Below are 13,381 nucleotides of genomic sequence, written 5' to 3'. Positions count from 1 at the left end.
TTAGGGGTTCATTTCACAGTTGCTTAGCTACCCACATTAGATGTACATTTGGTCACTATTATGTGGGATGCAGAGCAGAGATCTGTTTATCTTCACTCACTGGAAAGAAGAAGAAGAAAAAAACACGCAGAGGTGGCCAAGTCACGCAAAACACACCAGTTGATTCCTGCTCTGTAACATAGTAGTTGTGATGCAAACCTTTGAGTGGAAATGCTACTTTTTTGTTTGCTAGCCTGTTGATATGGAATATAGCTCATTTTGGGTCTGATTTGAATGCATTCCATGTTTCCACAAAGCATCACATCAAAATCAATATCAATATCAGTATCATCAGTGTCAATACCACATTCAGACGTTTTGAATGTTGAAGCTTTAGAAGCCAACAGGCTCAGCGACACGCCCTCACAAAATGTAATATCATCACGTTGTGCTGCAGGGAGAGTTCATTCAGCGCTCTTGGGCTCGGAACGACCCCGCAGCGAATGGACAGGGCCGGCGTTGGTCTGATGTGTGTAAAGCCGTGTCTGGAGACATACTGTACGCGCGCGGGGGGGGGGGGGGGGGTTCCAGTGTTCGCTGTTAGCTCCGCTCAGGTGGCATGCGTGAGAAGACCCTCCTGCTGGGGGGGGGGGGGGGGGGTGGGATTTCGAGGGGTTTTCTTCTTTGTGGGACATCCATCTCCGAGCGATCGCGGGCGCATTATCAATGTTATGACTGTTTATGATGTCCCCCCTTTGTTTTCACAAACGATCCGAACACAAAATGTCAGGGAGGAATGATAGTGGATGGCTAAATACTTCTTAATGGCAGCGTGGAATGGGGAATTGATTTTGTTAACCGCGGAGCGGGGGGGGGGGGGGGGGGTGGCGGTGGGGTGGCGGGGGGGGGGGGGGGGGGGGGGGGGGGGGGGGTTTTGCGCGAGCTCGCTTTCCCCTCGGTCGAGGTTCGCCGCGTGCGGTCAATCCATCCGCGCGCTTCGCTGAACCTCCACGGACGCCATGGCAGCGAGACGCGGAGGTCTTTATGTAAGCTCTCCATTAGCATCAGTCCACTGGCGCTGGTATATGGGCGGTTTCGCTGGAAGAAATTGCCCAGAAAAACATTCGTTTGGCACATAGACTCCGAGCGCTCTGGCAAGAGTTGTTACGCAACCGAGTCTCCGGTCCTGTTCTCTCGCACGGCTCTCAGCCCGCTGTTCAACCTCTCTTTCCCTTGGAAGAAAAGGTGGAAGGGGGGAAAAAAAAGGACAGAAAAAAGAACACTGCAATTACTGGTCATTTTAAAATACGGAAATACAGTCGGAGAGATAATGAGAGAGAGGCAGAGAGAGAGAGAGAGAGAGAGAGAATCGGGCGAGCAAACAGCTGGAACATTATTTCTTCACCGGCGTGAATTCCAACTCCAGTTACCTGTCAGGGATTGCTAGTGTATTGCGTTTTTTTTTTTTGTTTCCATGGTTATGCAGAGCTGACCTTATATATGTGGATCGCTGCTCCCGCCCCCTCCCCAAACCTCCCCCCCCCCCAAGCCCCCGCCGCCTCCTTCCAGCCCGCGCGCTCTCTCTCTCTCTCTCACGGGCAGATCGGAGTTTCTCTTCTCTCGGCCCTCGCATCTGAACGCCAGGCCGAAAGCCCTGGAGAGGCTCGTCCGCGCTCGTTAGCATAGCGCTCGTTAGCGTAGCGCTCCTTAGCATAGCCTCCGTTCCCGTGCCCGCTCGCACACTCATCGATCTTCGGCTTAAGGTATGCAAACATCGCAGGCAGGTGAGGGAGGGAGAGAGAAAAAAAATAATTTAAAAAAAAAGAGTCAAGTGGACGCTTCCAATGCCAAAAAAAAAAAAAAAGTCCTCTGTTTGCCATCTTGGGAGGCCCTCTCCGGTCTTGGGCCTCGTGTCCCACTCCCTCCTGGTGCAGTGAGGCGGCGCGCTGTCCCGAACTTTCTCCCGAGAGACGCGCGGGAGTCCAGCACTTTTATCTCGCTTTTAATTTCAGTGGCAGAATCATATCCATGGCCCGATTATACATTAAAGAAGAAGCTCCATACGGGAACATTTCCAGCGTAGCTCATTTAGCTTAAACGCGCGTATAGCAGTAAGCCGCTTACTTTGCCATATTGGAAAAAGTCACGGGGCTTGTCATTACTTGACCTCTTTTTTTTTTTTTTTTTTTGCTCCGGTGTTCCATTTATCTCCCAAAGTGAAATCACTGACCTTTTCGCCGAGTAGCGTAAGACCGCAGAACGCGGCGGCGCCCATCGCTCAAGGTTACGGCCATTTTACGGACGTCCGTCCAGCTGGGGGCATTCGGTCATGACGCCGGAGTGTTTAACTGCGACTGTGTCGTTAGAGCTCTCGCTATAGACCGCCAGGTTATCGGCGAGCGAGCTGAATTCAAGTACGTGCCGCGGAGCTCGCGTCCTGTCACCATATAGATGGCTGATTTATGAAAGGAACTTCAGATGGATCTAATAAATGCGCGTGAGAATGTAGATGAATCGAGCACTTCTTTGCATGAGCCGGGATACCGACCCACATTCCTGACGCACAGGTCTGTCCCTCCTCTTCCAGTTGATGACAAGTTGGCGAATGAATATCGTTACATTTGAATGACAACCACAACACCCTGTCAAAAATTCCGATGACTCAAACATTCCTGTAAAAAAACTACTCTGTATCAAGCGTGCCGTTTGCATATTCAGTGATCAGTTCGATATGCAGAAATTTATACAAAAACTGAGCTAAAATGACACTTTTTATGCTTAAATGATGGCTTTTCTCCCATTTTCTGAACTGACAGGCCATGGTCCTAATGCTAAATTATGCATGCCAGTTGCTGAAATGTCAAAACCATAATAGAGATTTCAGTAATATAGACATTGACTAGAGACGTGTTTGAATACTTAGCAAACTGTGAATTTCACATTTTTGAATTCACTTTATATTTATTATGACAATGGCGACGCTGATCACAATGATGATTACAGCTATTGTCGCTATTTCAAGTTATAAGTAACATTGATTAAGGATCCACAATATCGATCAATGTTGGTCATAATGTAATCATAACTGTGTAATAACTCAGTTGATTACACGGTTAAGATTGAGTGCCAACTGACAATGGAAACCAGCAGACCCTGCAGCTCTCCTGGACCAGCCTACTGACCTTTAAAAAGGTTTGATGGATACCAGTATAGATGGAAAAATCATTGACGTTAAACATAGAAATAAGAAAAAATAGCAGTACCTGCTGACACGTGTAAGAATGTCACATATCGTTGAAAAAGGTTGTCTCTTTCCCCCCAAAAAAATGTGTTTAGAGCTGTTCTATGATAGCAGACTCTGACAACACAGCTCTAATTTGGGAGCTTTTAGTCCAAAGTGCTGTCTCCAGCCCCTGGGACAGTTTGAATGGGTGCTGTCACTCTGTGTAACGCTTGTAGCACCATCTACATTAAGGCCTCCTTCACCAGCTCCAAAGAACACAGCAGAACATCTTCATCAGAGCAATACCGCTCTCCAATTAAAATTTCTGATTTCCGGTTTCCAATTTCATCATTTGGCAGGTGTTTTTTTTTGGTCAAAGTGCCTTACCGAGGTGAATTTCTCACGGTAAGCAAACACGGTGATCCGGCTAGAGATGACGGTCGCTCGCTCGCTCGCCGTTGTCGGACACGGTCAGACGCGGGCCCCCCCCCCGGGCACGAGAAGCTCCTGGAACGTTTCCTCCCGCAGGGGAGAGTGCGCGCGTGGGAATCGATACGCTGATCGGGCTTTAATGAGAACGCCCTGCAGCAGAATGCCGTCCAGCTGAGCTCGCCCGGGAGGCCTGGAGCCAGCGCACTCGCCTCGACTGCGAATCACATGCCCTGTTCCTGCCATGCTCGTCTGGACAGCAAATCACACGCCCTATTCCTGCCACGCTCGTCTGGACAGCGAATCACACGCCCTGTTCCTGCCACGCTCGTCTGGACCGCGAATCACACGCCCTGTTCCTGCTGTGCTCGTCTAGACAGCGAATCACACGCCCTGTTCCTGCTGCGCTCGTCTGGACAGCGAATCACACGCCCTGTTCCTGCTGCGCTCGTCTGGACTGCGAATCACACGCCCTGTTCCTGCTGCGCTCGTCTGGACTGCGAATCACACGCCCTGTTCCTGCTGCGCTCGTCTGGACTGCGAATCACACGCCCTGTTTCTGCTGCACTCGCCTCGACAGCAAATCATGCGCCCTGTTCCTCTGCACTCAGAACCTATTAAGCGGTAGTGGTCATTTAAAAACACGCTCATCCCAACGCACGTGCATCAGGAGACCAGGGGGGTGGGGGGTGGCAAATGCATTAAACTCCCCCAGCACATCATAAACACGCCGCTTGTTAACGCGTCGCTGTTTATTTTATATTTATCACTCGGCTTCCCGGCAAAACCATGTTGCCATGGCGTCAGGAGGGTTTCGGTTGCGAGCCAGAGGGCCCTTTTCCGGGTCGGCCCGTTTCCTTCCACCGGCTCGGTACGGAACGGTGCGGCGTCACACCACGGGCCACACTCCACACCCCCCGGTGAGGAAACACGTAACATGGGGGGGGGGGGGGGGGTGAAAAACACAAAAAAAAACTATCGGGGACGTGCAAAGCATTAATTGCTGACTAATGGAGATTTATTAGTTCCTCAGTAATTGGATTGGAGGAAGGAGAGAAACACGATTTCATTCTGAGCCACGGATTTAAGCACAATGTGCAATAATTTAGAATGAGAATTAAAAAAAAGTGGGTTCTGGTAATTGTGAGATATTTGATATAAACGCAAAACAACAGGGATTCCTTAGCCAGTATGTACCCTTCTGATTAGGACCCCTGCAGTCAAACTTCCGCATTAGTCATCAGTCAACCAGTCAGCTACCCCCCCCCCCACCCCCCATGTATTTATTACTAAATGTTTCGATTAATCATATAGACATTTTTTTTTTTTTAAAGTTCTGCGGGATCTTAACCTTGCCCCCGTTCCAAAGACTCAGAAACCCTCTTTAGGCACAGGGCCCAACGACGCCACCGATCGAGAGAGACGAAAATTCACGTGGCGAACGTCAATCCGACTTCCTGTAATCTCCCGTTGAATATGTATGCGTGCCCGCGCACGTTCGCCCGCATAACGAGCGCGATTGACTCGCGAGATAATTTATGTCAATTTTCTCGCGATGTGTACGGGCTTCGTCGAGCCGGGGTCAGGGCGCCAGGACCGGGAATAGGAATTCTATACCGCCACCTCGGGATTTCTGTTTCCTACATCCTCTCGGTTTTCGACCTCGAGGAGAGACCGCGAGGAGGAAGGCAACATCCTGAACGCAGACGAGAGCGTTCGAGTCAGAACTGGGAGGGGTTCCCTTTTAATCCCTAATTAAATATGCTTTTTTTTTCCCAGGCACCCGACGGTGTCGAGGAAGCTCAGGAGTGAGAGAGCGAATCGAAAGAGGTCACTTGTCAGTGATTTTTGAGTTATTTTTAACCAATCCCGCTTGAGGGATTTTAATTAGAACACGCTGTTCCCTATCAAATTAAACAAGAATGATTCCCTTTAATAGATACAGACTGAGCACACAACAGTAGATGCAACAATCCAAATTTACATTGGATTCAGTAGAAAGACGGAGAAAGGTTTTCATTTGCCTTTTTTTTCCCCAAAAGACACCAATGCCTCCTGCGTTTGGGCGGTAATAAATGGTTAAGATTCCTTCGGCCTACACGACAGGCAGCACATCACTGCAGGTGAGAAAAAAAAACGTGATTGGTCGACAGGAAAATTCCTTGAGGCGCAGCAACCCTGCATGTGAACAGGCAGTGCCCGTGACGGGGACAGAGATCACCATTTTTGCAGCAGACACACAGAAAGAGGGACAAATCCTGGCCCAAGGAAGCTCAGATAAATAAACCGGCCTGTTGAGGAGGAGTGGTGCTTTGGGGCGATCTATAAAGAAAAGATAAAAAGCAGGAGTAGCCCTATTTGCTTCCTGACAAATGCAATTCGTCTGCACGTCCCAGACAGGTTTGCCCCAAAAGACCCAGAACTGGGCCGTGGGGGGTCAGAGCTGAGGAGCCGGTGGTGCTCACAGGTGAAAACTAAAGTTGGGCTAGGGTGAGGGGGGGGTCATCGACCACATGGTGGCTGAAAGCAGAGACCATGACCCCCCGCCCCCCCCCCGCCCCGGGCTATAATTGCAAACCAACAACATTGGTCCTTGATCTCAGTTCTCCTCTAAATCCCCCCCCCCTCCCTCCCTCCCTACCCCCACCCCCCGCCCTACCCTGGACCACAATGGGGGTGATGCCAACCCGATGCCCCCCATTGATACCCCTCCAAGTGAAACGATGGTGGTACTGGTATTTAACCCTGAACAGCTCTAGACGCAGATACCTGTGTGCTCAGTGTCATTCAATCATGATCCCCCCCCCCCCCCCCACTGATTGTCTTCCCTTCTTAGAGAGGAAAATCAACACAGCACTATGGTGCCCCCCCCCCCCCCCCCCCTCAGTGGTACCATCACAGATGCTTCTATACTCATCCTGTGTGGTTTATTTAGCTCTTCTTTCCTCCCTGCAGAAACGCTGCAGTGCCACGTGAGAGTGAGACCGGGTGTGTGACTCTCGACACCGCTAGATTTAGCAAGTTCACAACCGCACTTTCTTCTTTTCTTTTTTTCTTTCTTTTTTTTTGTTGAAAAACCGGCTTGGCATTTTGGAAAGACGGAGCGGTTCTGCTTCCGTGATTCGTTTATTTATTCAGTCTTTCTTCCTCCTCCCCTCCTCTCTCTCTCTCTCTCTCTCTCTCTCTCTCTCTCTCTCCCCCCCCCCTCCCCCCTCTCTCTCTGTGTCAGGAAAACTGATGAATCGGGATGCATGTGACAGATTGAGCAAAATGAATGTTTCCAAAATGGAGGGGGGGGGGGGGAGGGTGCGGGGGGTTCTGACGGGTCCAGAGAAACATCAGGAACTTCAGCCTGACAAAGCTGAGGCACAGCTGTCCTCTTCATCCCTGCACTCATCCTCACAGGAAAAACACCGTCGGGGGGTGGGGGGGGGGTGGATGGGGGGCAGAGGGAGGGGGAGACAGGGGCGCTGCTTACACTCTCTCTCCCTCCTTTGGCACACTCCTGCTCTGGTCTGACACACATGTCAAACACATTAAAGACAACAGCTTGTGTGCTCTCACAAAAAAAAAAAAAAAACAACCCAAAAAATAAAAAAACAGACATAACCAGAGCTGTGACGCGCCACCGATTGCCAGTGAGCGTGAGCTGGTAGCTGTTCAGGCGAGGAGTAATGGAGCTACGGAGGAGGTACAGAGGAGGAGGGGGAGGAGGAGGAGGAGGAGGAGGAGGAGGAGAGTTGCGAGCTGTGCACCAATAGGTGGCGCTCTACCCTTTTTGACTGGGGAGAAGGTGACCAGAGGCATTTGGGAGCATTAGAGGCACAGTGCCAGCTAAGCACTCGGGACTAGGCTAACGCTCTCCGCTCTCAGACCTCAGCGCTAGGGCACTGCAAAAACAAAACAAACAAAAATAAAATAAATAAATGAATGAATAAATTCATCTTAACAAGTATTTTACACTTAAAATCTGATTTCAGTTACTTTTTTTTGGCTGAATAACACAAAAAGATTGGCAGTGAGGTGAGAGAGTTTGACTCAGTTCAGTATTTGCCGGTCGGTGCAAGAGAAAATTTCCTTTGTCAAGCACTAAGTAACTTAATAAACAAGCTAATATTTTCTACTTGGGAGAGAAAAAAAGTCTCATTTCAAGATGGACACCCTATGTTAAGACAGGTTCCCATTCTGCAGAGGGTTGACACTGGAACCCAGACTGCCTTGCCACCGTTGCCACGCCAGTGCCCTGTCCGATCTTATCCTGGATGTGACTGTAATGGTAATATCATAGACGGTTAGATGCTGTATGTATGCCGATACTTAACGGTGTTGACTCAGTAAACTTGCCCATTCCACAGATGCATGCTGGGAGCATATGGCCATAAAGCCAAACAGTCGCTCAGCGCTCCTGTTCTTATAATACAATTCTGCACTTCTGAATTTTAATTCTTACCAGTTTCCTTTAAAACAATCCTAGCCATTGATTATTTTTTTCTTTCACCATTATTGAGTTTGTTTTAATGTTGTTGGATCCATATTGGTCTCTTCACACAAACAATTACAAGCATGCATGGGAATTTGTACACATGTACACTACTGTAGTTAGGATTTGGCTGTTAATTATTTTAGGTTTTACTGGAAACCAATCCCATTTTCTTTTTGGCCTGAGAGATAAGTGACGAAGAACATGTTCTGCAAATATTTGTGATACACCACATTATTATCTCACCAACTTTCAGAGTCTTTTAAGATGTTAAAATCGACGCGGTAGTGCAGCGCAACAGATTTGGAGCTCAAGGTTACAGGCTTTATTCCCAGGTGGTGCATTACTGTTGCACCCTAAGGGGAAAGGTACTTAACCCGAACTACTTCAATAAATACCCACCTGAAAAACGGATTGTATTTACGAAGGTAAACTGCACCGACACACCCATGATAAAAGCTTCCGCCAAATTCAGAAGCCCAAGGTGCCAAGCAGTGGGAGCTGGAGGCGTGCATAAGAACACACAGCACAGTCTGTTACTGTCCTCAGATATACCAACGGATACTTATTTTAAGGCGCGCGCTGTAGAAACTTCCAATGCCCACCTGTGTAAAATTGGCCATTGTCACTCTCATTGTCTGAGTGTTCTTAATGGGGCTATTTCTGCTCCTAAGCTTTCCTTGGTGTGTAATTTTCTGCAAGTGCTTGAGCCGTAATTTGTTTATTGAATAGAAAGCACTTAAATGTATGACTGTCTGATGGAATTGGAAGAATTTCGGTGGGGCTATGAACATTTTATTTATTCATTTATTTATTTATTTATTTAGGCTCTGCCATCTGAAATTTTCAATGCAAACGAAAGATGACAAGAAGTTGTAGGAAAGAGAAAGATCTGTTTGTTTTTCCCCAATACTGACTGAAGTGCAAAAAAAAGTTTCTCAGAACGCCCTTCCTCTTCAATACATTTTACCTGTACCTCCTTTTGAAACCCCATGATGTACATTGACATTTTCCTCCCTTAAATTCCCGCATGAATTAAAATTTTTTCCCCACTTTTATTTCAGGGGAAACCTCCAAATCTGGCAACCCCACTAATAGAGCCGCCATCGCGAGCCAGTCCCGTCGCTCGGCCTAAATGTGCTTCCTGAAGCCTACACAGCGGCGTAACTCAAATTAAGTCCCACTTCCAGCAGCAGCAGCAGCAGTGCTCTCCTGTTTGGGGTTTTACATTATTAAAAAATCAATCCATGGGGACAGAAATAAGTAATATGGCATTATGCAACTGTAGACATGAAGCTTAATGCCACGGGGTTGGACTGTACACAGGATATTTAAGCTTGCACTGCCAGCGATGAAGCTGAAGTGTGGACTCCCATTAACAAAGCAGTCAGATAAACAGGAAAATGTCTGGTTGCAACCCTGAAGTAATTAGTACAATTTATTCTAAAGAACGATTGTAGATAAACTTTATTTCAGTGGGTAGGAAGCAATCACATAAATATGCAAGATATATTTATTCAGCGTAACTAAACATTCATAAAAATGAATGGGGACAAGCAATATAAGGATGTGACATTACATTCATCAAACTTGTATAAATACAATATGTAATAAAAGCAAATCCGAATAGTAAAATATTTTTCTTTCATCAAACCGAGCATCAAGAGGGAATAATCTAGGGTTTAAAAAGAAACAAAGAAACACAAGCATCACAATATACAAGGTAAAATCAAATGTTTTGGAATGCTAGAAAAAAAACATCATGCCCAACATATGCATCAAAAAATCTACAGCTGTAAATACACATTACCTGATTGATACAAATATTAACATTAAGACACTCAATAAGGTCAGATCAGTTTGCACATGTCACATACTCATCAACCAGTAGGAGAGAGAAAAAAACGCAATTCCCCAACTGCACACATTTGTTAAATGTATATATAAGGTTGGGAGAAATACAATTTATACACACTGGCCAATTTCGTCATGACAACTCTGTTGCAGTTTACATTTTATGAACCAGATGTTCTCCTGAAAGGTCTTAAAAGCGAAGAAACACTTTTGGAGTGGTTATCATTTCTGCAACTAAAATAAACAACCTGCAGCTGCTATGTTACTCCCACTACACTACAAGTGCATAGAAAATACAGATTTACAAAAATGGTCCCTGTGCATCTCCTTGGTATGTACGTATTTATTTATTTTTTTACATTAAACATTACTGCACAACAGCAGAAACATTTGCATGTTCAACCTTTGGATACTGTTCAAGGTTTGGTTTCAGCTGACCATCCTTAGCTGTTGCGTATGTTGGACTAATTCAAGATAATGTTGTGGGGGGGTGGAGTGGGGGGGGGGGGGGGGGGTTTGCATTTGCATTCTCACCCACGGCAACAGGGCTGTTAACCCGGCTGGCCTTTTCTGAACACCATTCAACTGCCACATATTCCATCACGTCTGCACACGCAAATGAACAAGATTGTCTGCTAAGACCCGTGCTGTTATTTCCTGCTTTGGAGAAACCATGGCAACAAGGACTGCCGTGAATGATGCTGATTAAAGGCTGTTCTGATGCATAGTGCGCGAAGCAAAGTTCTTTTTTTTTAAAAACCCCTTAATGCCCCACCACAGGTGCCGTAAGGGGTAGGGGAGGTGGGGGGGGGGGGGGGGTCAGGATGATTCCAAAAGCTCTGACTGACAGGGAGGGGTCCTCAAAAAAAATATTGGAAAATAGAATTTTATGCGTTGGTGGGGGCCAATGTGAGACCTTTTCATGGGGCCCCAAGTCCCTGGTGGGGTCCCTGCGTCCCACTATTGAGGACATGAAAACAGGACCGTGCCACTGTATCCTACAAAGAGGGGAAAAGGAAAGCAAATGACCTTCTTCAACACATAACAAACACGCTCACTCATTTCCGCTCACTCGGGCTCTGGGTCAACCTGCTATTGTCCAACATACCTGTGTGGCCTGCTCGGGTCAGATTTCTATGGCAACGCCCGAGGAGGAGCTGAACTACAGCTAAGGTGGGTCAGGAGAAAACACGAGATTAGAGTCGACGCCTCACAAAAGGGAGCACGGAATGGCATAGGAGAACGTTTTAATGGACAAGTCCTGAAACCAGAAGGCTTTGAGTTCAAAACAACAGGGTTTCTGCTGTTGAAGCCTCTGGCAAGAGGTGCATTAACCTGAATAACTCCAGTAAATATCCAACTGTATAAATACAGAACTTGTAAAAAACAATATCCAACTGTATTAATAGAGAACTTGTAAAAAAATAATGTAAACCATGCAGGTCACCCTGGTAATATTAATAATGATAATAACAACAATCATAACAATAAGGATGAACTGTGTGCTGCATATCTGCATATTTGCGTGGGTGTTGTTGGATTGTGCATTTCCTGACTGGCAACAGATAAATTATGGTGCTATGTATATATCAGGATATTAACGGAAAGCTTCTGATAATTAAATCATTTATGTCTCCTCATTCGATCGGAGCTGGAAAATAATGGTATGCAAATACAGTGTTAGGATTATTAACAGATGAATGACCGATGCACTGTGTGTACGTGAGGTGTTTTATGTGGTGTCAATAGCTGTCAAGTTTACTGAATAATTACACTAACATTGTTACACTGTTTTCACTCAAAACCAGACAGCGGTAATTACAAAAAAAATAAATAAGTTTTTAAAAAAATAACAAAAGCAAATACAAACAAGAAAAAAAAAAAAAAACAGGGTGCAAAGAAGCAATCATTACAGAAATACATATTTCTTCAGTGGCGCTCTGTTGCTTGGAAACCGTGCCAGACTGTAATGGCTGAGCCAGGCTCAGCGAGGAGGTCCAGGGCAAAAAAGGCTTCGCGATTCAGATCGGGGGTTTCGTCTAAGGGGCTTTCCGCAAGCCCCAAAAATAAAGGCCTTTGACACTTCACATTTAATGCATAGAGGGGCTGCTGCCAGAGTCGTCTGTTCTTGCCTTTTGTGTGTTTTTTTTTGCACAGGACATGTTGATATGCTTTTCTTCACGTCTCAGTTCTACCTCGGTAACCACGACGCTCAGTGTCGTGGTCTTTTGTGCTCTGTGTTTTGTTTATAGTCTTCTGTTAATGTTGACTCCGGGTTGACCGGTTTTGTTACGTTTTTTTTATTTTTCTTTTTTTTTAATTCTATAAATATATATATATTTTTTTTTTTAATTCAGTGAAACGGTGTCACCAGTCAGCTCCCTGGTTAGGAGGCTATTCTGAGATTACGGAAACCGTTTGAGGATCTAACTGAACGCGGATCACTAGATGAGATTTGGAGAACATCGTTCTCTTAATACCTAAACACGTAGGGCAGCAGAACGGTGCAGTGGCCTAGGAACCTGACTTACATGAATATTGCCTTTTCAAGCCCTATATCTGTGCCTAGTAAATACATGTAGATGCGGGGTGGGGGTGGGGTGGGGGGGTGGGGGGATAAATCAAAACACAGGCAATGTAAGTCACCCCGCATAAGCCAATTTGCATCACATACAGTTTTATAAAAGTAACAGTAAACAGATTATCTGCCTCTGCAGTCCAAATTGATTCAGAATTGATGAATTTCACACTACCCTTTCCTCCGACAGGCTTTCTGTGTAAATGCAAACCCACTGCGGACGCCCCCGGCTCCCACAGAGGCCACGGGCAACGCGTACAGGCCGAGGGCGCGCATCGCACAGACGCTAACAAAGGCCAAGCTCCAGAATACGAGAGATTGCTGTTAACCCTTTAAGGTGTGAGATCACAAGCGCATGATCGGAATGTTCTTAACCGAACATTCCAAAGCTGATGTCACAATCACTCCTGGCAACTGGAAGGAATGGAGTTCTTCAACACTGGTGTGGAATTTTTCAAGGACAAAGAAATAATAATAAAAATTCTGGAAAACCCACTCGTCAAAGGGTTAAGGACAAACTGTACGTAACAAAATGTTCAACATATCTCTGGGTAGCTGAGGTGTTTTGTGGGCTGATCTGTGCTGCTGGGCTGACTGTTCTGGCGCCCGGCCTACTGCATGTGGAACGTTCTGGCTTGCTGCTCTGTGTCATGTCGGAGTGCTGGCAGGTCAAGGTAACTCTCGTGGGTGTAACTGTCACCCTTTAGATGTGTAGCCATTGCATGGCATGGTACACTTAGGCCATTACGCATGCGACAGTTCGTCTCGAAATGACACAGTGCCTAAACTTCTCCATCTCCGTTTTCTTCCCAAGTGCTTCTTCCACAAAACCAGCCCC

Source organism: Anguilla anguilla, chromosome 9 (genome assembly GCF_013347855.1).
Source record: "Anguilla anguilla isolate fAngAng1 chromosome 9, fAngAng1.pri, whole genome shotgun sequence".
In the NCBI taxonomy this organism is placed as follows: domain Eukaryota; kingdom Metazoa; phylum Chordata; class Actinopteri; order Anguilliformes; family Anguillidae; genus Anguilla; species Anguilla anguilla.
The sequence above is the reverse complement of the archived record's forward strand: the minus strand, read 5'-3'. Positions refer to the sequence as shown.